This window comes from Schistocerca nitens, chromosome 6 (genome assembly GCF_023898315.1).
Source record: "Schistocerca nitens isolate TAMUIC-IGC-003100 chromosome 6, iqSchNite1.1, whole genome shotgun sequence".
NCBI classification, from domain to species: domain Eukaryota; kingdom Metazoa; phylum Arthropoda; class Insecta; order Orthoptera; family Acrididae; genus Schistocerca; species Schistocerca nitens.
In genome coordinates, this window is record NC_064619.1 from 117,060,156 (window position 1) to 117,085,146 (window position 24,991).

At 38.8% G+C, this 24,991-nt stretch overlaps 1 long non-coding RNA gene across 1 annotated transcript in view; it reads right to left on the bottom strand.

The window, feature by feature from the left end:
* Window positions 1–2,354: 2,354 nt before the first annotated feature.
* Window positions 2,355–24,991, bottom strand: part of LOC126262989 (uncharacterized) — a 173,339-nt gene continuing 150,702 nt past the window's right edge. Inside the window, exon 4 of the long non-coding RNA XR_007546795.1 lies at window positions 2,355–2,684. This is a non-coding gene — a long non-coding RNA (uncharacterized LOC126262989). The remainder of the gene's footprint in view (window positions 2,685–24,991) is intronic.

The window sequence follows — 24,991 nt, forward strand, 5'->3', positions numbered from 1 at the left end:
CTGAGAATGCTGGGCAGCATTGCCAGTTGGCGGCATAGGCTTTCCACTAAGGGCACATGTCAAAGTTCCAACTCCCCTCCGCCGCTGTTGGGGATGTCATGCTCACCTGTGCATTTCACGCAGCTTGTCGTGTAGCGACAGTGTTTTGCAATAGGTCCTACCTGGTACCTGAAGCACTGGGGCTTAACCTAATTACTTAGCATTAAAATTACCCAATCAGGAGTTACCCAATCAGGACGTTTCGCACACAAATTCAAGCACTTGCAGGCGCTAAACTGCGGTAATGCATAGGCATCTGTGGGTCTGTGAGTTACCCTTTGTCCAAATGCTCATTACCACTCAAAACGTGCCTTTTTCGGAAGTGATAAATTTAATCCATGTGAGCAAAAGCTACGTCTGTTCGGTTTCAGGAAACCCAGCGAAAAATACGGTTCGTGATACTGTCTCTGGCAGACTTCTAGAATCTGCAAGCACAACGACTTGATTGACTAACTTCAGTGTTAAATAAATCCAAAACGGTGGAACGTATTGAATTTTATTCTGAATACTTTCTTCTTAGCACGTTCTATATCAGATATACTAAGGGATATTCCACATATATTTGCACACATGTTTCACCTGTATTTCTAGCGAATTTCGCCCTGCACTTTCGCCTTCGCGGCCTCGTATCTCCTGTACCATGAGTCATGCAATGATATATTTCTAAAGGTACGTTCAGTGGTATATGTGAATACAGTCTGCAAAATGTATTGCATTAAGAATTAATAGTGAAGAAGTAATCAGTTAAAACATCATGTCTGATACGACATCCACAGCATGAACACCAAAGATGTAGTAAACATTTTTCCTATCATCGTTTTGTGGGAGAAGTCAGAATGAATCTCGCAAAGGTTTAAAAATAATTTCTAAGGTTTGTTGGAAATCGCAAAGTGCTCTCATTCCCAAATACTGGTTAAATATGGGTACTTGCTCATCGTGAGGCCCTTTGAGAGGTAGGTGGTTTTTAGCCAAACATTGCTTCATTCCAGACAGTAAGTGAGATGTGTACTAAGTTTGGGTGAAATCGATACAATGATTTAGGAGGACATGTGGAACTTACGTATATACATGCACCACTCATATGATCAGACTTTCTGTAGCTAGACTGGAACCGATTATCGTGTCTTTGCAGACTATTCGAGACCTTTTACATCGGCCTAGTCAGACCCTCACCATTGCCATATTAGCCTGTTACCCGTGAGCGAGCGGCTTTACGGAGTACACAGTGACACGGGAATGCCAGTCTGCTTCCAGGGGACGACATTCTGGCCAGCAGCCTCCATCTACTCTAAGCCACAATGCTTTTCCCCACCTGATTTTGCTTCCTCGCTGCAACTCGCCAGCAACGTGATGCTCAACTTAACCTTCTCTTTTCTTTATTAATTTATATGTGGGATGATACACTTGCCCCTACTATTGAGTTTTATGCAACCCACAACGCCTTCAAACACCATGCACAAGATTTCGCTCACTATGCACAAATCATTGGTATTACTGAAAAAATGAACAGGACCTTTCTGTAGCGAATTTAATGTAGTTAAATTTTTTACTGCGATGCGGTTTCGCTAGAGGCCATAGTTTTCGAATTATTCAAGAAAAACGTAGAAAAGTGACCTTCAAACTGTGGCCTCCAGCGAAAACGTATATCAGTACTAAAAAATGAAAATGTTCAAATGAGTGTGAAATCTTATGGGACTTAACTGCTAAGGTCATCAGTCCCTAAGCTTACACACTACTTAACCTAAATTATCCTAAGGATAAACACACACACCCATGCCCGAGGGAGGACTCGAACCACAGCCGGAATCAGCCACATAGTCTATGACTGCAGCATCTCGAACCGCTCGGCTAATCCCGCGCGGCCCTGTACAAAATTTAACTATGTTACATTTTGTACAAAGAGGTTCTCTTCATTTTTTCTGCAGTACTAACAGTTTTGCGCCTAGTGCGCGAGAGAATATGAAAATCTTCTGCATGGTATTTGAAGGCATGGTGGGCTGCATAAACCCCAGCGGTAGGGAGAGCTGACTCACGCTGTGTATAAACGACCTATGTTCGTAACCTTACAACTGCTTTAAATATATCCCACAGTGACACCAGCGCAACATAACTGTTCCACAAAAAATAATGATTTAAACTTTAAATACTAGGTGAAAACTACAAACGAATCAAAGAAACAATCGAACAGCTGTTTCAGCAATATAAAATCTCTAAATTAATTTGGTCTTCAAAAGGTTAAAGGCTGGAATGATGTGCTTATTTCCTCTTGAACAGGTCGTTGCGTTATTCCAGCTGGTTATGTTGGTCTAATGAAATGAAACAACAATCAGATTTTTTTATTATTTGAATTGATTCATCTCCATGAAGATTATTTCATACATTGTTACACAAGGAAGGAAAGGAAATTATATAATGTCTCAAACAAATGACAAAGCTAGTTGAAGAGAGATATATTGTGTTATTAAATATTTGAAATCATATTTCAGACATCATGGTTGAGCTGTGGCGGAAAGTTTCGGAGAGGTCACTGTACGTTGTGGTGCGAGAGTCCAGCCCAGGCCCCTCCCTGTGCTGGTACAGGCGCTCCCCTTGCTATGTGTGGGATGCCCGGCCGTCTGGTCGCTACTCCGCCCCCGCCACCTGCTCTGCAACACCAAGACATCGAGTTGTCAGTCTGTGCCCAATACCAGCGCATGTGCCTCCAACTACACGGTAAAGAAGTACTTTTATAGAAGCACCATGCCTTCGTCACTGATTTGAAATACAGAACTATGCAGGCTAATTTAGACCAGTGCAGAAATTGAATGCAAAAACTGAGGAACAATTTCTCAGTGAGAATCGTAGGATATAATACCAGAAATCATGCAAGTTACACATTGATAAAATCTGCTGACAAGAATAATATGGATCTTCAAAACACATTCTTCCAGAAGGACACAAAACCAAATTGCACTGCCAAGAACGAAATCAAACTAATCTCAAATGGACTAAATTTTATTATAACTGTAATTTATATTAAAAATCTCATGCAAAAAGCTTCAAGCAACTAGACGTAGCACCAACACCCTTCACTGAAGCTAACAGAACTATAGAATTTCTAAAAAAAGAACAATAGCTCATCTGGTGCTGATGGAATATCAAACCGAGATCTGTAAAGTTATTCCAACTTAATAAATAAGCAATGTCCTTAGTGATATATACAGTGTATCACTGGCAAGGAGAATTTTTGCAGGCAAGTTAGACCTCTTCATAATGTGAATGTGTGGGTTTTATGTTGTCAAGTTGCGCAATGGATTGATTCGACAAGCACCCTTTGGCTCCTGCAAGAATCAATTTCCACCTCACACTACTACAGAAGTCAGACTCCTAATGTATCAACAAGAACTGCTTGAAAAATATTCAACAATAAATATCTTCTGGAGTCGTCTGCTTTAAGGAAAAAGACACAAAAATATTCTATTTCCTTACATAACTAGTGCAATACTTGGGTACTGGAGTATTGCTAGTTTGTATAAGAAAAACATTAAATGAACGAAAAATATTATTTATTGCAAAAAAATTCTGAGAAATCAAGTGAAACTTTTTCTTCTAAATTAATAAATTTCTGGGTTCTTTTCGGAACAGTAGATTGCCTCTTATGGATAGGAATGCTATTATTTTACAAAGTATGGAAAGGTTCTTTTCTCCCTTTTCTTTAAGAATGTTATTTACTTGGCAGAATGGCTGAGAGCGGCACCTACATAGCTTGAATAACTTTTCTAGGTATGGTCAAGGCTGTCGCATGAGAATTATAATGGAGTGTACTGTCATGGAGGACAGATGGGGCTTGCATACGCTGTAGTGCACAATACCGTGAGCTGCGACGACTGCTGCCTGTGTCGCTCACTGCTGACAAAGAACACAACTATCTCCTTCTATCTGGACTGACCTTTGCCAATCAAACTCTTCCTACACCTTGATGAAGTCAAGGACTCCTATCTGCCACTAGTCTAACTATTGGCCTGGTACACCGGTCAGATTACCAGTCTACCGTGATGACACTCAATATTCGCTCCTGGGCATTTAACTAGTACTCTGTCCATGTTCACACCGCACAGTAAATGTGGCTACCAACGCAGTGAACAAAGCTTAATCCTCAGCGACTCAACATAGAGTATCACTCCGATTAGCTAACAACAGAGGTGCTCTCCCAGTGAAGTACACAGGAGAGACTTTGTTCCTCGCTCTTTGCGTTCACGTACAAGCGCACTCGCTCTCGTTACGTGTTCCCGCTCCAAGAGCGACAACAGAACGACCTCTTTTTTCTGGAAAAGTTGCTAGAGTATATCATTTGCTGCCTTCCCTCACTCTTCTGGCTCTTTGCGTCAGAAATATTCTGCCAATCAGCGTTGCTCTTATAAATGGGAGAATGATGTTTCGTTTAAGTTGACCAATGCGGAGATATGTAGCATCTCCGTTAGGCATATACTGTCCTCCTGTGACAAATCCATAACTGTGCAGTCAGTCCATCAAAAAAATGCGTCTTCTGGGCGCTCCCACACAATGAAGCGGAATTTGCTTTTAAGTCGAGCACAGGGGTGGTTATCCCTTCACTCTGGCAAAAGCTGTCCTCTCTCTGGGTGGTCATACTGGCTGAAATAGGTGTGCGCTGACCCACCCCTCTGAAGGGACGGGCCTCTCAACGGCCGGCCGCCTCCCTAGAATGAAAATTCCTGTGGCTGTCATGTTTTCTATGTTCGTCTCGACTTTTTCAACCTCAGTGCGCGCTTGCGATTTACTTATTAGATTTGCATATCGCTTACATGTATTCATACAAAATTGACTCTACCTTATCGAGTTTGGCCTCGAATGAAGCATCTTGATGTGCACAATACGATTGTGAGGTTGCAATATGCAAGAAATGAAGATCAGGAGACCACACAACCTTACAATAAGAGGTGTAACAAGAAAGACAAATAATTCTTGTCCACTTTCCTTACTGATATCCTTGTCCAAAATTTTCCGAAAAGTAATTTAGTCAAGAGCTGTCTCCAACTTAAGTAGCAACAATTTACTTAGCTTATCTCAGCTGGGATTCCAGAAGGGTTGATCAACTGAGAATGCTATTTATACATTCAGTTATTAAACACTGTAAGCCTAAAATATTAACATATCACCTGTTGGTATCTTGTGATCTTCGTCTGATTGCTTAGATTATGTTACTCTCTAATAAAACTCAATTTTTACTGAACTTATGACTTTACGCAATGCTGGTTTGAATCATCCTTAACAGACAGAATGTAAAAGGTTGTGCTGAATAATTCAAACAGTGTGGGAAGGGTAGAAAATTTTAGTGACTGAGGAGAAATGTCAACGGCAATCCGACAGGGTTCAAATTTTGGGAACATTGCTATTCCTTATACATGTGAACTGCTACTTTTAGCAGATGATACTAGAGTAATAATACAAACCAGTATGAGAAAGTAACGGAAGAGACTGCAAATGACACTTTTCAAAGAACTGGGAAGTGCTTTTTGAAAAGATGCACTACACTCAGTACCTTACAGAAACAGATTCACACTAGGTACTGGTGTAACATATGAGCAGAAATCAGTTAAACAGGGCAGAATGCTCAAGATTTTTGGATGTACATATTGATCAAAATTTGAACTGAAACAAACATATTGTTCAGCTTCCAGAATGAGAATCTCACTCTGCAGAGGAGTGTGCGCTGATATGAAACTTCCTGGCAGATTAAAACTGTGTGCCTGACCGAGACTGGCACTCACGCCCCACCATGCTTGGGTAGCTCCGATTGTAGAGCACTTACCTGTGAGAGGCAAAGGTCCCGAGTTCGAGTCTCGGTCCGGGAAGTTTCATAGTGTTGAGCTTCTTAAAAAATTAAGTTCAGTTACTTTCGTTCTTCGTATAATTGCTAATCTTGGAGACAAACTAACCAACCTCCTGACATATTTTGCCTATTTCCACTCAATAACATCTTATGGAATAATTTTCTCGGGAAACTCATCACTTACAAATAAATTATTGATTACACAAAATCGAGCAATAAGAATAATATGTGGTGTTCACCCACGGGTGTCATTTAGGTACGTCTTCAAGCAGCTAGGCGCATTAACTGCGTCATCTCAATACATCTTCTCTAATGAAATTCGTCATAAATAATCTTTCACAACTTGAGAAGAACAGTCATGTCCATGCCTGCAACAGTACAGGGAAGAATGATATTTATTACCCCCTGCTAAGGCTGGCAGTGGCCCAGAAAGGAATTCAATATGCTGCAACATTTTTTAAATAATTTGCTCTATAACATACAGTGCCCTACAGGAAACAAACTAAGTTTTAAATCTAATTTCAAATCATTTCTCCCGGACCACTCCTATTAGGTTGACGAATTTCTATTTAAAAACTGATAGCCAGTAAAAAAGAGAAGAAAAACAATTTAGTTTTTGAGTGCAGTTGTACCATTAGAACTAAAAAAAATACTAAGTTGATTGATGTTAACAGTGATTCATTCCACATCAATTCGATAAAAGAATATTTCAGATGATCTAAGGAACGTGTAACTAACTAACTACAGTAATATAGAAATTGTACAGTAAGTAGACACGTAGAATTCGCAGACCGTTATTTACACTGCCTCTACTCACATTACCCGTACGTTGGTCTACTGCAGCTTTCGGAGTTTGCTGTACCGAACTGGCTGAAATCATGGTCCAAAGGACGCCACTTTGGTTTGTAAGTAGGCTGTTTAGGTTTTTTTTATTGGTAACGCCACCTCTGTATAAAAATCACTGGCTGCGCTGTGTGCAGTCTGTGGCTGCTTTGCATTGTTGTAATACTCGCCATTGTAGTGTTAGGCAGCTGGCTGTGAACAGCGTGTAGCGTTGCGCAGTTGGAGGTGAGCCGCCAGCAGTGGTGGATGTGGGGAGAGAGATGGCGGAGTTTTGAAATTTGTCATGAACTGCTATATATATTATGACTATTGAGGTAAATACATTGTTTGTTCTCTATCAAAATCTTTCATTTGCTAACTATGCCTATCAGTAGTTAGTGCCTTCAGTACTTTGAATCTTTTATTTAGCTGGCAGTAGTGGCGCTCGCTGTATTGCAGTAGCTTGAGTAGCGAAGATTTTTGTGAGGTAAGTGATTTGTGAAAGGTATAGTTTAATGTTAGTCAGGGCCCATTCTTTTGTAGGGATTTTTGAAAGTCAGATTGCGTTGCGCTAAAAAAATATTGTGTATCAGTTTAAGCACAGTCTTGTAAAATTTTTCTAAGGGGACGTTTCATATGTCGACCCTTAGCCTAGGATACCTCACTGGAATCTTCTGATTTTTTTCTTGTAGTTTGTGTAATTAGTGTAGCTTTTGTTTATTTCTAGCGCGTAATTGTAGAGAAAATCTCCTTTGTAGTTGCAGTCTTTCATTGTTGTACAGTAAAACAGTTGTGGCATGCATGTAGATTTGCACCAAGTATTTCGCAGCTGCAATTAACTAGATATTATTTTCAGTGTTATGTTAATGTGTTCTCTTATTTTTGCTCTTCAAATTGTGCTTTTCTGTGTTATCGTGTGAAATATTGTGACAATAATGGCGTGTGAAAAACGTAACACTAGGCTCCAAAGTAAACTGAGAAATAATAGTGACGACGAGCGTAGCTTGCCAGCACCACTGTGTAATGAATTAACAGACGTTCAAAGTAGTAATTTGGTAACTGTGCATGGGGAAATGGAGTGGGCTACAAACAATGGCGTAGACAGTGAAACAGGTAGTGAACAGGGAAGCATTATCGATCGATCGCTCGGCAACAGCTCGCCTCAGGAATCCGAAATGACAGGACACAATTTTGCAAATACTGTAGATTCAGGTTTTGCGTCCTCACCGTTTTCTCAAATGAGTCAAGACACATTTTCCGCTTGTCAAAATGTGAATGTTGCTGGTGCAAATTCACTGCGGAAAAGCACTGAGGAACATGTTCCAGACACCAGTACATTGTTATTACAATTAATACAACAAATGGGACAAACACAACAAAAGCTTAAAAAGTTAGACACAATGGAACAAAATCTTCGAAAGTTAGACACAGTAGAACAAAATCTTAAAAAGTTAGACACAATGGAACAACACCAGAGACAAACACAGCAACAGTTAGACGCAATGGAACAAAATCTTCAAAAGTTAGACACCACGCTTGAACAAACACGTGAAGATTTAACTACTGAGTTACATAACATTGAATCGAAATGTCAAAAAGTCTGTAATGACGTAAAAACACAAATTTGTGAGCATTTTCAGCCTATTTTTTCGCGGCATGAAAATGCATTACAGAATCACGAAGCAGCCATAAAAGAACTGCAAATTATTGTTCATGAAAATCATGAGACCTTGCAAGCTAAAATTGACTCAGTTGCATCTACCGATACGGTTATGCCACTTGCAAAAACTCAGGAAAACTTAAAGGACACAGTAGATACCACTTCAACACAAATGGACACTCTGAAACTTGGTTCAGAAAACCATACAGAGGAAATAATTTCACTATCGGATAAAGTAGCCGAACTTTCAGATCAGTTCACTAACTTATCTACGAAGGTAGATGATAATCTGAATGACACAAAACCGGTAGTATTTAATGAGACAGAAGAGTGCGAACAAATTAGGAAACTGAAACAAAATCTGAATCAAATTAATACGCAACACCAAAGAGAAATCCGGGAAGTACAAGATCAGCTGACACAGGTAATACAAGAATTACGTATTTCAGAGGACACTCGCGCTCCAACACGGGAAGAGGGACTTAGAAATACGGAACACCCACAAGATAATAACACAGGACACTTCGGAAATTATGAAAGAAATTGGCAAGGTGCACCGAATTTTGAGATGGAACCGCCGACACGACGTAACAATGACAGATATGTCACTCGCCGACACGATGATTTTGACTATAAGCTGTTTATTACTACACGTAAATTCAAAACATTTAAGAATACTGCCAACGACATTCATCCACAAGCGTGGCTCCATCAATTCTCTCATTGTTTTCCTCCCAACTGGTCATTGAAGCACATGTTAGAATTTATGTGAGGCTACTTAGAGAATGAACCAGCTGTAAGAATGCGATCGGTCATTCACGATTGTCACAGTGAAGGAGATTTTTATCATGCCTTCCTCTCAGCATATTGGTCTCAAGCTACACAAGACCGAGTAAAACATAGCATCATAATGATGAAACATTTCGAACAATCTGAATTTTCCAGTCTTGTGAAATATTTTGAAGACATGTTGCACAAGAATCAGTACCTGTCAAACCCATACAGCCCCTCAGAACTCATCCGCATTTGCTTAATCAAACTGCCTGAACATTTACGACTTATTATTTTGGCAGGACGTTGCAAAGACGACATTGAAGCTTTTCTGGGACTGTTACAAGAACTGGAAATTGACACTTACAATCGGGGAACGCGGAAACAGGAGCACAACAATTACAGATCACATCCGTCACAATTCCGCGATGACAGAAATAATATACGACAAGGCTATTCTTTCAACGTAAATCGTGACCGAAACAGATACCACCCATATGACAACCGTTGGCAGAGTAGTAATAATTACAGGGAAAGATCAACTCTCCGCGGTAATGACTATCACAGAGACAATCAGAGAAACAGACAATATGGGAACCAAAACAATTATTATCACGGGAGACAGAATAACTTTAGACGCTATGGTCCAGCGCGCAGTTACAATTCAGGGAGAAATTCTCCACCACGTGACCGACAAGAAAGAAACTATGGAATCTATCGACATGACGACAGACGATATGATCGTAACGACAGACCCGAATTGCATCAGAACTGGCGGGATTCAAACAGAGCTGGGCCCTCTCGGCAAGGCGAATTTGTAGAAGTTAGGTCTCCTAATCCCAGTAACGACGCGCGCCAACAAAGAGACAATAGGCAATGACTCATACCGCTGGCAGCCACAAAACGTACGTATGAAACTAACAACGCAGCTGCCGTAGCTAGTAATTACGTAAAAATGGAAGACATTAGGGACATCTTACTCCAGGAACACGACGTAAAACATAACAACATTGCATATCCTGTGATTCACATTACTGTAAATGACGTAAAATTTACGGCAGTACTTGACTCTGGCAGTCCCATTTCAGTAATTAGTGAAACAGCTTTTAGAAAATGCAACATATCGAACGATTGCCCCACATTTCCGTTACGTAAGACTAAATTACAAGGTGCAATCTTTGGAAAAAGTGTAGATGTACGCCAACAAACCAATTTAGAATTCTTTTGTCAAAGCCACAGCTTCTCTATGAGCTTTCTTATTGTTCCATTATTGTCGACGAAAATTATATTGGGAGTAGACTTTTTGAATGAATACAAAGCAATCTTAAACTTTCACGATGCTGAAATAAGTTTAGAGAAGGAAGGTAAGTCAATAGCTTTGAAATTTGAAGATTGGCTCTCAAACCATGACGAGGAAATTAATCGGCTTTACCTTCTGTTAGACAACAGTTCAGAATTTTCTATGGAACTGGACACTAACAATCGTTCTGCAAGTACTGACAGGGATGATATCGACGGCATATTTGAAATTAATGAGTTAATTCAGAATAAAATTCAAACAATTGAGAATTGTAATGACACTGATAGGCAGGACCTTTTTGAGATTTTACAAGCACATTCCACAGTTTTTACTCACAAAACAGGAACAATCAAGGGATTTCAATACCAATTTCGTGTTCGTGAGCATACTAAATTTTGTGTTAGACCATACGTAATTCCAGCACATTATAGGGACCGTGTTAGAACAGAAATACAATCTATGCTTGACGAGGGCATTATTGAGCCTGCAGTAAGCTCATACAACAATCCGTTACATGTTGTTGAGAAGAAAAATGGATCGATCAGACTTGTCTTAGATTCGAGACAAATCAATACTATCATTATTCCTGAAACAGACAGGCCGCAAACGTTGGAAGAACTTCTTCAAAATTTTAATGGCGTAAAAGTGTTGTCTTCGATTGATCTCAGATCCAGCTTTTACCAGATCGAACTTCATCCAGAATGTAGAAAATACACAGCTTTCCTTTGTTTCGGCGTTTGTTATCAGTTTCGGAAACTTCCTTTTGGTTTGAACATTTCTTCGGCAGCATTCATTCGCGGGCTAAATTCCATATTACCTGAGTTCTTAAAACGTCACATCACCTTATATGTAGACGATAGTCTGATAGCAGAAGCTTCATGGGAACAACATAATCGCATCCTCAACAGTCTGTTACATATTTTTGCAGAATCTGGAATTACAGTTAACTTGGAAAAGTCTGAATTCGGTAGGACAAAGGTGAAGTTTTTGGGACATATTATTTCTTCTGAAGGTATTCAGCCGGATCCTGAAAAGTTAGAAGCAGTAAGAGCCATTCCAGCTCCATCCACAAAAAAAACAAGTCCGCAGTTTTCTAGGTCTTGTAAATTTTTACCGTCGTTTTCTGAATATGCAAATTCTAGTTACACCAAAACTTTGTTCTCTCACTGGAAAAAATACTATTTGGAACTGGGATGAACAAGCACAGTTGGAATTCAATTCTTTAAAAGAATCGCTACTTAATGCGCCAATACTAGCTCATCCAGATCTGTCACAAGATTTCTGCCTTAGCACGGATTCTTCTAAAGTCGGTCTTGGTGCCCATTTATTTCAAGAAGCCATAGAAAATGACCTTACTGTTCAGAAAAGCATTGCTTTTGCTATCCGAGTGCTAACAAAATCTGAAAAAAATTATTCCGTTACTGAATTAGAAGCTTTAGCTATCGTTTGGGCATTTAACAAATTCCGTTTCTTTCTTTCCGGTAAGCACGTAAAAGTATACAGTGATCATCGTGCATTACAATTTCTTATGTCTTCAAAATTAAATCATGACAGGTTAAAACGTTGGGCATTGTTTCTGCAAGAATTCCGCTTCACAATAGTCTACATTCCCGGCAAGGAGAACATTGTTGCGGACGCGCTGTCACGCGCACCGGCTGGGCTTGAGAAAAGTAACACAGAAGGCAACATTGAGAAAAATTTCAGTATTCTTTACATTCAGAAAGTCGCCTTTGAAAACTTCATCACCACATCTTTAAAGGACATTGCTCATGAACAAGATAAAGATCCGATTTGGAAAGACATCAAAAGTAAATGGCATGAAAAGACACACACTCAGATTCGGCATTATTACCTGGCTAGAAACAACATACTCTTCAAACGCTGCACTGTTGATGACAAGCTATGGGTACTTTGCATTCCAGACGATTTTGTTAATAAGCTCATTTGGTACGTTCATTTCAGCTACGCACATTTTGGCCCACGAAAATGTTATCATATTCTTCGAACGACTTGTTATTTTAACAATATGGAAAAGAGAATTCGAAGAGTCTTGTCTATTTGTAAACTTTGTCAAAAGGCGAAACCATCTACTATCTCCCATCGTGCTCTGCTGTTTCCTATCATTCCTTCTAAATTAAAAGAATTTGCTGCTGTTGATCTCTTGGGACCGCTTGTCAGAACATCTAATGGATTTTCGTACGTTCTAGTCGCTGTTGAACTTACTTCAAAATTTGTTTCTTTCACACCGTTACGTAAAGCCACTGTACGGTCTGTATCCAACGCCTTTGTTAAAAGTTGGACACGTTAGAAAAGTCATTTCAGATAACGGACCGCAATTCAGATCTGCTGTTTGGTCACGCATGCTTCGCAACCATAAAATCAAACCTGTTTTTATTTCATTGTACTCACCACATTGTAACCCCTCCGAACGGATTATGAAAGAAATCAATAAGCTTTGCAGACTTTATTGTCACAGAAAGCATCAGCATTGGGACAGATATTTACACTTATTTCAAAACGTGCTGAATGAAATGCCTCATGATTCCACTGCTTTACCACCTACTCTTGTACTGAAGAATGAAGAACCACCGAACAGAATCAGAGAGCTTGTACCTTTCCCGAATACACGTAAACTTCGACACAAAGACATAATTGATTTGGCTCTTAAAAATATAAAATCTGCAGCAGACAAAAGGAGAAAACTACACGGTAAAGCAAATGCAAAGAAATTGTATATTGGTCAGAAAGTTCTCATTAAAGCTCATTCATTGTCACATAAGAAGAAACACTTGAGTCACAAATTCTTTCTAGTTTACAATGGACCTTACAGGATCCGACGTATACCACATGATAATTGCGTTAAAGTTGAAACTCTGCGTACTAGGAAGAGTAAAGCTTTACACCACATTTCACATGTAAAACCGTTTATTGAAAGATAATCTGCTTTTTAACTTTGTCTTTGCCATAAAACTTTTCACTTCACATTTCTAGTATGCTTTGTCAGACTTAAGAAACTATTAACATGCAACAATGTTTGAAGTTAAACATCCAGTCAAGAACCAAGAGAACTTATTTAAACAGAAATTACGAATGCATTGTTATAGTGAACAGACGAAACAGTGTTATTGTGTGTGTATATTCTTGCTTGTTAGTTGCATGATTATGTAACGACTATAAGGCTTACATACTTAGAACATTTACCAGTACTGGTAATGAAATTTTAGTGCAACATTTTGGTTTATTTGAAAATACATTCTGGATTTAAAGTACTTTCTGTGAGATATCAGATGATACAGTGGTTAGTTTATGTGACAGCTACACGATTTTATCACGACGCTACTAATGAGTGACAATTTACAATGTTGCTTTTGCAGTGTTTCTGTTTTATATCTGCACAGTTTTCTGTTTTATTCTGGATAGTAAAACATGTTTTAGTAGTAACTTTTGTGGTATAGCTACAATGAGACAGCCTTTTCCGTAGCACAACAATACGTTACAGTACAGTACTTTCTTCATCACAACAATAAGCGTAATAACTACGATATCTATACACAAAGAATTTCACTTTTGTTTATCATGAGGTAAGTACATTGACTTCTGCAGAACTTAGCTTTCGGAGGACGATAAATACGAGACTTCCACAGAGATTATCTTACAACATGACGCACAGTTTAGCGCTACAGTACACGTATTTGAGTGATTAATTTCGCACTTAAAACATTTTTTTTAAAGATATTTGAAGTGCAATGATACAAGGGTTTTCCGTGATACATTTCATTCCATTGCTGTAATCTGTAACACCTGAGGGTATAATTACATTAATCCTCAGGGGGTTATACGCTTACTTTGTGTACCATGTGTTTGGCAAGCACAAGGAGCCCTAGCTAATATGGTATTTGCTTATACAACTTTACATATCGGTACCATATTTCTCTAACACAGAATTACACAGCTATCTGATTATTTAACAGAGAAACAGACATTTCTTTACTACATCAGTGACAGATGTTTACGTAATTACACAGCTGGATAACTTCAGTACTTTGTGAACTCTTCATATTTTTTCGGAACCATTGTGATACTATGAGAGCTTTGAATGATGTATTTGGCATGGGATCATGATTTTTATAGTACGTTTGAGGCAAATGACACTACTGGCGGAGTAGACAACATTCCATTGGAACTACTGATGGCCTTGGGAGAGCCAGTCCTGACAAAACTCTACCATCTGGTGAGCAAGATGTATGAAACAGGCGAAATACCCTCAGACTTCAAAAAGAATATAATAATTCCAATCCCAAAGAAAGCAGGTGTTGACAGATGTGAGAATTACCGAACAATCAGTTTAATAAGCCACAGCTGCAAAATACTAACACAAATTCTTTACAGACGAATGGAAAAACTAGTAGAAGCCGACCTCGGGGAAGATCAGTTTGGATTCCGTAGAAATACTGGAACACGTGAGGCAATACTGACCTTACGACATATCTTAGAAGAAAGATTAAGGAAAGGCAAACCTACATTTCTAGCATTTGTAGATTTAGAGAAAGCTTTTGGCAATGTTGACTGGAATACTCTCTTTCAAATTCTAAAGGTGGCAGGGGTAAAATACAGGGAGCGAAAGGCTATTTACAATTTGTACAGAAACCAGATGGCAGTTATAAGAGTCGAGGGACATGAAAGGGAAGCAGCGGTTGGGAAGGGAGTGAGACAGGGTTGTAGCCTCTCCCCGATGTTATTCAATCTGTATATTGAGCAAGCAGTAAAGGAAACAAAAGAAAAATTCGGAATAGGTATTAAAATCCAGGGAGAAGAAATAAAATCCTTGAGGTTCGCCGATGACATTGTAATTCTGTCAGAGACAGCAAAGGACTTGGAAGAGCAGTTGAACGGAATGGATGGTGTCTTGAAGGGAGGATATAAGATGAACATCAACAAAAGCAAAACGAGGATAATGGAATGTAGTCGAATTAAGTCGGGTGATGTTGAGGGTATTAGATTAGGAAATGAGACACTTAAAGTAGTAAAGGAGTTTTGCTATTTGGGGAGCAAAATAACTGATGATGGTAGAAGTAGAGAGGATATAAAATGTAGACTGGCAATGGCAAGGAAAGCGTTTCTGAAGAAGAGAAATTTGTTAACATCGAATATAGATTTAAGTGTCAGGAAGTCATTTCTGAAAGTATTTGTATGGAGTGTAGCCATGTATGGAAGTGAAACATGGACGGTAAATAGTTTGGACAAGAAGAGAATAGAAGCTTTCGAAATGTGGTGCTATAGAAGAATGCTGAAGATTAGATGGGTAGATCACATAACTAATGAGGAGGTACTGAATAGGATTGGGGAGAAGAGGAGTTTGTGGCACAACTTGACCAGAAGAAGGGATCGGTTGGTAGGACATGTTCTGAGGCATCAAGGGATCACCAATTTAGTATTGGAGGGCAGCGTGGAAGGTAAAAATCGTAGGGGGAGACCAAGAGATGAATACACTAAGCAGATTCAGAAGGATGTAGGTTGCAGTAGGTACTGGGAGATGAAGAAGCTTGCACAGGATAGAGTAGCATGGAGAGCTGCATCAAACCAGTCTCAGGACTGAAGACCACAACAACAACAACACATATCTGTAATGACGAAATATTGAAGAAGTGTTGACGAATAAGGTAAGGAATAATGAGTAGTGGTTAGGGACTCTGGTTTGTGAAAAAGGTTGTTGGAAACCAAGAATCGTACTTTAAGAGTTATGAAATGTGCGTATATGTGTGAATGTATCACAATGCTGGCGAAAATTTTGTGGACGCTGTTATATTTATAGGATTTTGTTTCTACAGATTTGTAACCCAAATTCTTGACCTGTGAAATATTTTTATATGAGACTGTCACTGTAGTGGAAACTGGTGTCGTAAATATTTCGGTAAGAAAGTTAAGTGACCACCTGCACATAATGCGTCGTGGGCACCAAGCTGGGCGACAGTCGCCTGGAAAAAAAGCCATTAGCGTGTGCCCTTTTCAGAGGCACAGGTAGAAAAAAAAAGGGAGGCCATTATCCTCGCTATTGACATTCATTTGTAGAAAGCATCGCAAATACGACACGCTAATAATAACTTGGAAACATTCTTACATCTGCACACCTGATTAGGACATGTGTCTATCTACAAGAAATGAGAGAATTTCTACTAACTTATGAAATGCCTCATGACTACTGAATGATTATTTTATGCTTTGCTTTGTACATAGTTGCTTATTTCATTTGATATCTGGTTTCCAGCTGTCTTGCAGCATTGGTTTCATAAAATAAAATTAAATGCATTTGCTAATGTGAACACTTTCTGTCAACAGATCTATTAAATAATAATTTTGTGATCCACATTCTTCAAAAAAGGAGCACTTGGAAAGGAAAGAACAATAAGAAGGGACTAGTAACAGTAACTGCATACATAATATTCTTTTCAAGTACATGGTAATATTTTTTTTACAATAAGTTGTTGTGGTGTACCACTTTAATTACATAGACATTAAGATGTGAATATACATTTCCCTTGTCTGCATTGTTGTCTTTACTGTAATATTTTTCTGCTTGAGCTTTGTCATGTTTAGATATAATTTATTACCTTTGCTTCTGCTGTTTGCCAGGGATAGTGCTACTAAATTTCACTTTGTATTACTCTGTTAAGCTAGTTTTACTACTGATTTATTTATCTTGTTGCTGCACATTGGCTCATATTAGTTGTAATGTTGCATTGCTTGGTAATTTAGATTTACTGTAGCTTGCTTTGCAATTTTCCATTTTTTTTTGTCATTGCTGTTCGTGTTAATTGTTTTGTGCTGCTGCATTGCCTCGTTCCTTAGTTTAGCATCTGAGCTCAGTAGATTTAAGTTAGCTTAAGAGGGGGTAGACTATATAAGAGACTGTGTTGCGATGAATTGGAAGAAATGCATTGAGAAGTTATACAAAAAAGTACAGAAAGCAGGTATAGATAGGACTTTTTGGAAATAATGAAGAAAGAAGGGAGATCTCCGAGAAGTAAAGAAAGTTTTGTTTGCAAAATACTGCAGTAAAACAAACCCTGTCCTTTCCCCCTGTGTTATTCTGCTATGTGTTTGTGTACTCTTGTATATTTGTGTTTTTCCTGTTGTAGAGTTTTTCAAATACTATGTTACTTTCTTTGTAAACATGTTTAGACATTATTTATTCTGTTTTGTTTTAATGATCATGTGTGAAATTAATGTTTCAAGAACTATTATCATTATTTCATTTATTTACTTATGTCATAATTCCTGTAAACACTGATGTATATGTTTATTTCTATTCTTTTGTAAAGCCTGCATTACCGCAAATGTTATCTGTCTTGTTATGTTCTTTAATGATGTATTTTGCACCTTTGTTATTGTATTCTTATGTTATAAAATTGTAATTGATACCAGTTCATCATATTATTAACTTGTAAGTTACATTTCACTGCACACGTTTCTGTTGGTCATAGTATATGGACAATATGTGAGAAGTAGGGACTATTAGTGTTTGCACGTGTGTTACTAATTCAGCAAGGGACTGGATAACAGCATTGCTGGTTCTAAGGACATTCCAAAAAATTTGTGAGTGCACAAGTGGTGGTTTATGGACTTGCTATATTCTCCGCAAGACTCTTTGATGGTGATTGTGCACCTGCACAGTCGCAACAGATGGCTGCTGGCCGTCTCTACAAGGACTACAGTGGGTCTACATCTTTGATGTTCCATCAATACCATTATTTCTACAAGGACTGCAGTGGGTCTGCACCTCTGGTGGCCCACCAATACCGTAATCTCTACCAGGACTGCAGTGGGTCTGCTCTGTGATGACCTACCAAACGATATTCTTCAAAACTTCGATTGACTCCGCTGTGGGTTTGCTCTGTTGTGGCCCATTACCTGTCAGCATGTCAAGAGTCAGCACTGTCTTTCCATTGGAAGGACAACACTACTTCTTCAAGACTGCAAGGAAATCCACTACTTCTGTGTGCAATTTCTTTTACTTTGTGAAAAAAAACTGTAATTACTATTATGATGAATGATCAGGACTATCTTTATGGACTGTGAGAAAATTTTAGCTTTTGACCAACATTGTATCAATAAGTGTGTGCATTTGATTTCTTTGTTATTGTAATTACGATTATGAAAAATTTTAACAAATATGTATTGCCCAGTGCCCAAAACAATTTGTAAAATTTTTTGTGGGGAGCATGGGGGCTATGTAAGTAGGCTGTTTAGGATTTTTTTATTGGTAACGCCACCTCTGTATAAAAATCACTGGCTGTGCTGTGTGCAGTCTGTGGCTGCTTTGCATTGTTGTAATACTCGCCATTGTAGTGTTAGGCAGCTGGCTGTGAACAGTGTGTAGTGTTGCGCAGTTGGAGGTGAGCCGCCAGCAGTGGTGGATGTGGGGAGAGAGATGGCGGAGTTTTGAAATTTGTCATGAACTGCTATATATATTATGACTATTGAGGTAAATACATTGTTTGTTCTCTATCAAAATCTTTCATTTGCTAACTATGCCTATCAGTAGTTAGTGCCTTCAGTACTTTGAATCTTTTATTTAGCTGGCAGTAATGGCGCTCGCTGTATTGCAGTAGCTTGAGTAGCGAAGATTTTTGTGAGGTAAGTGATTTGTGAAAGGTATAGTTTAATGTTAGTCAGGGCCCATTCTTTTGTAGGGATTTTTGAAAGTCAGATTGCGTTGCGCTAAAAAAATATTGTGTATCAGTTTAAGCACAGTCTTGTAAAATTGTTCTAAGGGGACGTTTCAGGTTGCTCTCTCCCTCTTTAGCGTGCAACTCATTGTATCGTCACTAGGCAGATTTAAGTACTCTCAAGAGGTCCCTGTAGAGATAGCATGGAAGACTCTGAAATATGTAGCGTGGTATTACGAGGCGGAGCACCTCCTCTATGAAAGCACTGAATCTAGGAATTCTAGACTACCTTTTCATTGATTTGAGGATTAAAAGTTCTGAACACTGGTGGACGACATTAATAAATTGATTAAATTATAACGAATATCATTATATCTGCTGGTAGATATGGCGAGACGAACCGTTATTAGAAGTCCACTGAAACTAGCTGCAAACGTAAGTTAGTTCTATCGTTTCCCTACAATAACTTTTAGGCTACGTTCTGTCAACGATAGAGTTGTCAGTATTATTTTTTTGATTAATTTCTCTAGTGCTCTTTCTAAGAAACAGAGTATTTGTTTATCGTATTCAGATTTCCCCCTTAGTTCATCACATCGAAAATTACCATCTAATGCTTTCAATAACACAGGCCAACAATGGAAAAACTTTTTTGCTGGAAATACATTATTCTTTTTTTAGGGTGGGAAATCCAAATATGATACTTAAAAAACTGTATCGCCCACCATTTCTTCACATCTTACAGTTAAATATATTAAATTAAGTGATTTTTGTAAAGAATTTAACAGTTTTTATATAGTTAGAATGATTTAAAAGGAGGTGCAATGAATGTATATGACGTTGGTAGGACTGCTGAAAAACATTTGCTGACACAAAAAGGTCAATTCTATTTTTGTGTTAACAGATGGTGTTTTGTTTATTGTCAGCCTAACCTCACTTTCCCACTTCCTGTAGGTGTGCTCAATACAATGTCTAATCGTGGTTATAAAAATTCTGTTGACAATTTTTGTTATATTTGTGATGAATCTGTGATTAAAAACACCAAAGAAACATTACAGACTTTGTGAAAAAGGTTTATTTGTCATATTTTGGATCTAAACTTGGTGATCAAGACAAATCTTGGGCGCCACAAAAGGTATGTTATGTGTGTGTTGAAGATCTGAGAAAATGGTCCAAAAAGGAGAAAAAAGCCTTTATATTTGCTGTTACTATGATATAGAGGGAACCAAGAAATCATTCCAATGATTGCTACTTTTGCAGTGTTGATATTACAGGTCATAATTTGAAAAACAAGAAGGTAATAAGCTACCCTAACCTTCCGTCCGCTATCTGACCAGTAGGGCATGGTGTAGATTTGCCAGTTCCTGAACCACCAGATGATTTAAATGCTATTCCAACAGAAGTATTTTCTGATAATTATATTAGCTGATTTAGATGAACCATTTGATGATAATTCCATTCTAATACAGAAAGTCTAGAGCCCAAATTAGGGATCTGGGCCTAACGAAAGAAAAAGCTGAATTGCTTGGCTCTAGATTAAAAGAAAAGAACTTATTGCAGTTGGAACCAGCATATACATTTATAGAAAGAAAGAGCAGCAATTTTCCAACTTTTTCAACAAGAAGGTGATTTAATGTCCCAGTCTGATGTATGAGTTTGGTATTGAATACAAAAAGGAAGACTGGAGGCTGTTTATTGATTCATCCAAAACTAGTTTAAAGGCCATTTTATTACACAATGGTAACATGTATGCATCTATACCTGTTGGACATTCTGTACGTATGAAGGAAACGTATGAAAACCTAGAAAAAGTGCTAAATAGAATAGGCTGTTCTGCTCATGGTTGGATGATATGTGGCGATCTAAAAGTAATGCATGCCCCTTTGTCACCAAGGTGGCTTTACCAGATTACCTTGTTTCTTGTGTGAATGGGACAGTAGGGCTAGGGATCAACGCTGGGGTAGAAAGCACTGGCCTGTGAGGGAGTCTTTAAAACCAGGTGAGAAGAACATTCTACACAAAAATCTTGTACATCCTAAAAACATACTCCTACCACCTCTACATATAAAGTTAGACCTAATGAAACAGTTTGTAAAGGCTTTGCCTAAAGATGGACTATGTTTTAAGTATCTCTGCCAAAAGTTTCCACACCTTTCAGAAGCTAAACTAAAAGAAGGCGTCTTTGTCGGACCTGACATTAGAAAACTGATGTTTGATGTTAACTTTGAATCCACGACGACCTTAATTGAGATAGAAGCATGGGTATCATTCAAGCAAATCTTTACAAAGTTCTTAGGACATGAAAAAGACACAGAATATGTTTCCAATTATAGCTACAATGTTAAAGAAGTTTAAAACTTTGGGATGTTTAATGAGCCTGAAAGTTCACTTTCTGAACAGTATCCTTGATTACTTCCCGGACAATATGGGAGATGTTAGTGAGGAGCAAGGAGAGCGTTTCCACCAGGACATTAAAGTGATGGAAAAACGTTACCAAGGCCGCTGGAACACCAACATGATGGTGGACTACTGTTGGTCACTTCACAGAGAAGTTCAGCAAGCGACTCATCGTAGAAAAATCTACACAAGAAGCCTCAAAGAAAAAAGAGAAGGAAAATACAAACCAGCTCCAGCTGACAAGTGAAATCTCTACTAACACACATCATTGTTTTAAGTAGCTTACTGTAAATAAAAACCATGCTTATGTTACAACAAAGCGTTTCATTAATTTTCCCATTTACCGTATAGCATAGGATTTTTATACTATATAATAAAAAGCATATTGTTTTAACACTATGGGTGATACAAAAAACTAAGGCTAGATTTGGATTCAGCTCATAAAAATCTATACTGATCAGCTATCAAAGTAAAAAAAAATTTTTCGTTGGCCTTTGTAATTAAAAAACCGTAGTATCTGTCGCGTGCGAATTACGGATCAAGGCTAGCCATAGCCGTGACGTCTTGCATTATGTAAGCCTATGCTTGTCACACTAAATAAAATTCCCCACCACACACAAATGACTCTAGTCGTAGCAGCTGCAGCAATGTAGAGCTCTTGAGAAGACGGCTTTATCAGATAAGCTATCACGTTGTTCGTTATCGGCATTTTGAAAAAAATGGTTCAAATGGCTCTGAGCGCTATGGAACTTAACATCTATGGTCATCAGTCCCCTAGAACGTAGAACTACTTAAACCTAACTAACCTAAGGACATCACACAACACCCAGTCATCACGAGGCAGAGAAACGGCATTTTGAGTTATCCACATGATGAACAGCACGGAATTTACACACTCTACTTCAGCTTCAGTAATTACATGCGTACTGCACCTGGCATGTCGCCCATGACATAATTTTCATGATGCGCTCGCTAGAATGTCCCAGAAAGAAACCGAAACTGACTACATGCCGAGACTTCAAACGCATGAATTTATCTGAACATGAAACTAAGGTGCAAGAAAAGTTTGGGGGACGTCTTCTGTTCCCTCCATTGACCTAAAAAGCCTCATGGATTTACTAACAAATTTACATAACTATACGACAAATACGCTCCCCTAAAGACCGGAAAAGTAAGAAGGAAATCGGCACCTTGGTTAACTGAAGAACTGTAACAGGTCATAGATGCTGCGCACTGGGCATACGAACTGCGCCCCATGCCTGAAAATCGTACTGCATACAGGCAGAGGCGGAACAGACTCAGTCAAGCTGTGAGAAATGCAAAACTCAACCATGCCCAGACATTAACCAACAGGAGGAACAGACAAACTATTCTATGGAGAAGCCTTCTTGGTCTTGGTATAGGCAAAGTAAAAGCTGCAGCCGATACCATTGCCCTAGTTGAAGAACTGAAAGGATGCTTTACTTTACTTACAATCACAATTGAACCACAAAGCAAACAGAAGCTCAATGGTTACTTCACGAGGGTAAACGGGTATAGCCACGAAAAATTGTATCTAAGCATGTTACTTGCAATACCGTCAAAAAAGCCATAATGCATATTAGGTCTGCATTTACTGAATACAATGGCTTCACAGCCCAAATGGTGAATCTTATACCTTAGCCACTACTGTCTGCTACAGCAGGTATTTTCAACAATTCCTTAACCACAAAAACTTTGCCTGAGCCCCGGAAACACTAGTTAAGCCACTATCTAAAAAGTACGTTACCGCAGCACTCTCTTATTACCGACCTGTTCGCATTCTTCCTGCACTCTCCAAGGCCTTAGAATATCTTCACGGTAAATGATGACAGCCAAAACAGTAGCAGGAGTTATCTGCAAATGCAACTGTTTTGGCTGTCATCATTTACCGTGAAGAATTTCAACAGTTGCTGTTTCAGCCATGTTTAAAATCCTGGCCTTAGAATATGTAATTCACGACCAGCTAACAAACTGCCTAACCACAAACAACCTACTAGACGAACACCAAATAGGTTTCCGTAAACATCGCGGCACAACTCTGCCTTAATAAAGATAACAGATGATTTGAAGCTTACCATTGATGCACAAGATGCAACTATCACGTGCTTCTTAGACTTCAGCGAAGCCTTTGCCACTGTCGATTTCGAGGCTTTACTTACCAGGTTTAGCAGCCTAAATTTCTTGCCAAGTGCAATCCAGTGGTTTCGCTCACACCTGACACTTCGTCAGAAATGCGTAATGTCCGGCACGATGAAGTCAAAATGGATGCAGACAGTATCAAGCGCCCCTAGGGTTCGATATGAGGTCCTTCAGTCATTTCAATGTGCGTAAACGATACGTCATCAGTGTTTTCAATCTGCAAATAACACGTGTTCACGGATGATCTGCAGTTGCGTCTAAGTGCAAAACCAATAAATCCGAAGACAACTACCTAGAACCTCAATACCGGCCTGTGCGAACCATCAAAATGGGCGCAGAGTACAGGGTTAAAGATCAACCCACACAAAACCCATCCGATACTGGCTGGTCATTTTAGGCTCATTAACCCGAAATACCGGCAATTCGTACCTTGTTTAATCCTAAATGGAACAAACATCAACTTCTCTACTTCAGCAAAGAGCATAGGAGTAATAATAGATGGAAATCTAAATTGGACTGAGCACGGAATTACAGTGTGCAAGAAGGCATAACCATCTTTCCATAGCCTACGAAAATATAAAAAGTGCATCCCTGTTGACCTGAAAAACAATCGTGTGCAACGACTTATACTTCCAATTACTGATTACGGCGATGTTATCCTTCAAAGCCATTCTCAGGAAAGCTCACGGAACCTGGAACTTGTCATTAATTCCTGGGTCCGTAATATCAATGATGTTCGACTCTTTGATCATCTTTCACCATCCTATGCACAGCCATCCTGGTTGCGGGCAGACGAGCCCAGAAATTTACGTACCTTCTGTCTTCTCGAATGTCTTATCAATGAACGCTGTCACTCACATCTCTCCTCTTAACACACTTATTTGAACAACATCCGTTTCCATGAGAGCAAAATTCTTCCTGTCCCATTCCATCGTTCAGCCATTTTCTCAAAATCCTTCTCAGTTGGAGGAATCCAGTTCTGGAATAATCTCACACACTGTATTAGAGAACTGAATAATATCTTCAGCTTCAGAAGACAATTCGCAATATGGAATACCTTTGCCCCTGTACGCACTCATGACCCTTGTACATCCCTCTTACAAACCAGATCTACCTAAGTTATCAGTATTTAGCTGCTGCAGTGTCCTTAAATTTCATTTCCCTTGAAAACAACTATCTTGTAAACTTATAATTTCTTTATATTTCTGCCACTATCGTTATTATTATTATTGTCATTGTTATTGTCATTGTTATTGTCATTATTATTGTCACTATCAATGGAAGCAATTGCAGTAGTACAAGTACTGCTAGCATTAACTTTATCAGTTCATAGCCAATATTATTTACTC